We start from the raw sequence: 5,000 nt of genomic DNA, 5'->3' as shown, positions 1-5,000 counted from the left end.
AAGGGCACGGTTGACTTGTCGATAGTGCCCATGGATGATTTTCAAGTGGTGCTTGGCATGGATTTCTTACGAAGGGTTAAGGCCATACCCATGCCATTTATCAGCACGGTTTGCATTATAGAAGAAGGAGCTCCATGCATGGTCCCAACTGTACAAGGGACCAAGGACGGCCCAAAACTTCTTTCGGCTATACAGCTCAAGAAAGGAGTTAAGAAAGGGGAGACAACATACTTGGAAGCACTCTTAGAGCCTAAGGAAGACGGTCCAACTAAGGTGCTACCCAAGCCAATCAAGAAGGTCCTTTAAGAGTTCAAGGATGTGATGCTAAGCAAGTTGCCCAAGAGGCTTCCACCTAGGAGGGAGGTGGATCATGCCATTGAGTTGGAGCCAAGCGCCAAGCCACTAGCAATGGCACCATATAGAATGTCACTGCTAGAGTTGGAGGAGCTAAGGAAGCAACTCAAGGAATTATTGGATACGGGATTCATTCACCCTTCTAAAGCTCCCTATGGTGCCCCGGTTCTTTTTCAACTGAAGCATGATGGATCGCTTCGACTATGCATCGACTATAGGACATTGAACAAGGTAACAATCAAGAATAAGTATCCCATTCCTTTGATAGTAGATCTATTTGATAGACTTGGTGGGGCAAGGTACTTCACCAAGTTAGACTTACGATCGGGGTACTACCAAGTCCGCATTGCGGAAGGTGATGAGGCAAAGACAACATGTGTGACACGATATGGCTCATACGAGTTCTTGGTGATGCCGTTTCGGACTCACGAATGCCTTGGCTACATTTTGCACCCTTATGAACAAGATCTTCCACCCCTACCTCGATAAGTTCATGGTGGTGTACTTGGACGACATCGTTGTCTATAGCAACGCATTGGAGGAGCACGTTCAGCACTTGAAGATCATATTCAAGGAATTAAGGGACAATCAACTCTATGTTAAGAAAGAGAAATGTGCATTTGCACAAGAGGAAGTGATGTTCCTTGGTCACAAGGTTAGAGGCGGAACCCTACAAATGGACGAGAGCAAGGTGCGGGCTATCCAAGAATGGGAGGCACCAACTAAAGTGACTGAGCTAAGGTCTTTCCTTGGCTTAGTTAACTATTATCGACGGTTCATTCAAGGTTACTCAAGAAGGGCAGCTCCATGTATAGACTTACTAAAGAAGAACCGACCATGGTTATGGTCGGCCGCATGCAAAGAGGCCTTTGAGGACTTAAAGAAGGCTGTCATGGGGGAACCGGTGCTTACCCTACCCGACTATGGCAAGCCATTTGAGGTGCACACAGATGCATCTGACTTTGCTATCGGTGGGGTGTTGATGCAAGAAAGGCACACCATTGCCTATGAGAGCCGTAAGTTGAATGAGATAGAGCGGCGCTACACAGTCCATGAGAAGGAGATGACCGCGGTGGTGCATTGCCTAAGTACGTGGCGACACTACCTACTTGGGTCACGGTTTGTGGTGAAGACGGACAATGTTGCCACTAGTTACTTTCAAACCCAAAAGAAGTTAAGTCCTAAGCAAGCTAGATGGCAAGACTTCTTGGCAGAGTTCAACTTCGTCTTTGAATACAAGCCAGGTAAGGCTAACGAGGTGGCTGATGCACTTAGTAGAAAGGCAGAGTTGGATTCTCTTAGCCAACTGGAAGGGGAACTTCTAGAGTTGATCAAGGGGGGCCTCCAACATGATCCTGTGGCTAAGAGCTTACTCGCCCTTACACGGGAGGGCAAGACATGAAGATTTTGGGAGCAAAATGGCTTGCTCTATGCTAAGAAGAGGAGACTCTACGTACCTAAGTGGAGTAACCTACGGAGGAACCTCATTTGTGAATGCCACGACACTAAATGGGTTGGCCACCCAGGATAAAGGTGCACGCGGGCATTGCTAGAAGCAGCCTACTATTGCCCTCAGATGCGGGATGACATAGAGGCCTATGTGAGAACTTGTCTTATATGACAACAAGATAAGGTAGAGCAGCAACCACCCAGGGGACTACTGGAGCCACTTCCTATACCAGAAAGACCATGGGAGAGTGTCTCTATGAACTTCATTAGTGCCCTACCCAAGTCAGAAGGGTATGGATCAATAATGGTGGTGGTTGACAGATTTTCCAAATCTGTCATATTCGTGGTGGCACCAAGGGATTGTACGGTGGAAGAAGTGGCAAGGCTATTTCTAAAGCACGTCATCAAACATTGGGGTGTGCCACAATCCATAATAAGTGATCGAGACCCTCGCTTCACGGGGAGGTTCTGGACGGAGCTATTCAAGTTGTTGGGATCGTCACTACACTTCTCAACAAGCTTCCATCCCCAGACCGATGGGCAAACAGAGCTCATTAATAGCTTGTTGGAGCTCTACTTGAGGCACTTCGTGAGTGCTAACCAACATAACTGGGCCAAGTTGCTTGATGTGGCTCAGTTCTCTTACAACCTCCAACGAAGTGAGGCCACGAACCAAAGTCCATTTGAGATTGCCATGGGACAACAACCCTTAACGCCAAACACGGTGATGACCGGCTACATGGGGAAGAGCCCTTCAGCATTTAAGGTTGCCAAGGAGTGGCAAGCAAGGCTAGATGTGGCTAAGTCATACTTAGACAAGGCCACTAAGAAGATGAAGAAATGGGCTGACAAAGGGAGGCGACCAGAAAATTTCAAGGTCGGGGACTTGGTACTTGTGAAGCTTCTACCCCAACAATTCAAGACCCTAAGGTAGGTACATAAGGGGCTGGTACGTCAGTATGAAGGCCCGTTTGAGATCACCAAGAAGGTGGGCAAAGTATCCTATGAGGTGAGCCTACCTCCTAAGCTCAAGATCCATCCAGTCTTCCATGCAAGCCTATTGAAGCCATACCATGGAGACAAGGAAGACCCAAGTCATGGAACCTCAACAAGAGCACCAATGGCTATCACCACCTCCTACGACAAGGAGGCAGAATACCTGATCACTGACCGAGTCATCCGAAGGCGAGGCGTACCTCCTAGTAGGGAGTACTTAGTCAAGTGGAAGGGGGTACCAAAGAGCGAGGCAAGTTGGGAACCCGCCGACTCTTTATGGCAGTTCCAAGATCACATACAAAGATTCCACGAAGAAGATGCGACGAGGACATCGCCGACTTAGGTGGGGGAGAGTGTCACGACCTGCCCAACATAGGCCCACGGGCCTAGCCCACCAAGCCCATGGACTTAGGCCAATGAGCTAAGTAAGGTCCAAGTTCTAGAATTTTCTATAAAGGTGTAGAACTCTAGATATTTTATTATAGATATATATATAGAAGATATTTATAGGAGATATTTTGGGAGAGATTTCTAGAATTCTCCACTAAGGAGGTGGGAAGCTTCTAGTTTCCTCCCCAACCATTGGATGGAGGACATTTGTAAATATCTTAACCATCCATTGTAACTTGGGGTGCCTATAAATAGGTGTTGCCTCATTTGGCAAAGGCACTCACCAAGGACCAACCAAGAGTGTTCAACTAAGGAAGTGAGTTCTCAAGCCATGTACTCAAGAGTTCTCTAGTGCAATACAAGTTTATTCTTCTTAAACTCACTCTTGTGTTCACTTCTTCTCTTCCCAAATCCCTTAAGGAGGGTGGTTAGGCTGACTTAGTGCTAGTGGGAGTGCTAAGTGCCGGCGCGGTTGCTTAGAAAGGTCTAAGGCCGTGACACTATGCCATGGATACATTAGTATGGGATAACATTATAGGATTTTGGTCCTATTACGTTGGCCTTCGGGATCAGAGTAATAATTAATAGGGACAGTCGGGGGCATTTATATTTCATAGTCAGAGGTGAAATTCTTGGATTTATGAAAGACGAACCACTGCGAAAGCATTTGCCAAGGATGTTTTCATTAATCAAGAACGAAATTTGGGGCCTCGAAGACGATCAGATACCATCCTAGTCTCAACCATAAACAATGCCAACCAGGGATCGACGGATGTTGCTTTCAGGACTCCGCCGGTACCTTATGAGAAATCAAAGTTTTTGGGTTCCAGGTGGAGCATGGTCGCAAGGCTGAATCTTAAAGGAATTGACGGAAGGGCACCACCAGGAGTGGAGCCTGCGGCATAATTTGACACAACATGGGAAAACTTACAAGGTCCAGACATAGTAAGGATTGATAAACTGAGAGCTCTTTCTTGATTCTATGGTTGGTGGTGCATGGCTGTTCTTAGTTGGTGGAGCGATTTGTCTAGTTAATTCCGTTAATGAATGAGACCTCAGCCTGCTAACTAGCTATGTGGAGGTGACCCTCCACGGCCAGCTTTTTAGAGGGACTATGGCCATTTAGGCTACGGAAGTTTGAGGCAATAACAGATCTGTGATGCCCTTAAATGTTCTGGGCCGCACGTGCGCTACATTGATGTACTCAACGAGTCAATAGCCTTGGCCAACGAGCCTGGGTAATCTTTGAAAATTTCATCATGATGGGGATAGATCATTGCAATTGATGGTCTTCAACGAGGAATTCCTAGTAAGCACGAGTCATCAGCTCACATTGACTACGTCCCTGCCCTTTGTACACACCGCCCATCACTCCTACTGATTGAATGGTCCGGTGAAGTGTTTGGATCGCGGTGACGTGGGTGGTTCACCGCCATCGACGTCGTGAGAAGTCCACTGAACCTTATCATTTAGAGGAAGGATAAGTCGTAACAAGGTTTTCGTAGGTGAACCTGCGGAAGGACCATTGTCGATACCTGCCCAGCGAGACCCGTGAACATGTTGCGTTGCGCGATTAAGGTAGGGCGTGGGAGTGTGAGCTCCTTCCTTCCCGACCCTTGTAAAAGGTCAGCCTGCGAACCTTCATAGCATTCGACCCAAACACAACCACCGGCGTAGTCGGCGCCAAGGAACTAGCAACGGAAAGGACATGACATCATTGCGCCTTGGGTGTGGTGTGGTCATCCTAGATCCGAATCTTTATCTTAACGACTTTCGGCAACGGATATCTCGGCTCTTGCATCGATGAAGAA

The 5,000-nt window shown here is 47.4% G+C and overlaps 1 non-coding gene across 1 annotated transcript in view; it reads left to right on the top strand.

Annotated features, from left to right (window-relative positions):
- Positions 1-4,957: 4,957 nt before the first annotated feature.
- LOC122090383 overlaps positions 4,958-5,000 on the top strand; it is a 156-nt gene continuing 113 nt past the window's right edge. Inside the window, exon 1 of the ribosomal RNA XR_006143611.1 lies at positions 4,958-5,000. This exon is cut by the window's right edge and continues 113 nt beyond it. This is a non-coding gene — a ribosomal RNA (5.8S ribosomal RNA).

The sequence above is a fragment of the Macadamia integrifolia genome, chromosome 9, assembly GCF_013358625.1.
Source record: "Macadamia integrifolia cultivar HAES 741 chromosome 9, SCU_Mint_v3, whole genome shotgun sequence".
Taxonomy (NCBI): domain Eukaryota; kingdom Viridiplantae; phylum Streptophyta; class Magnoliopsida; order Proteales; family Proteaceae; genus Macadamia; species Macadamia integrifolia.
Note: the sequence above shows the minus strand (reverse complement) of the source record. Positions and strands in the feature narration are given on the sequence as shown.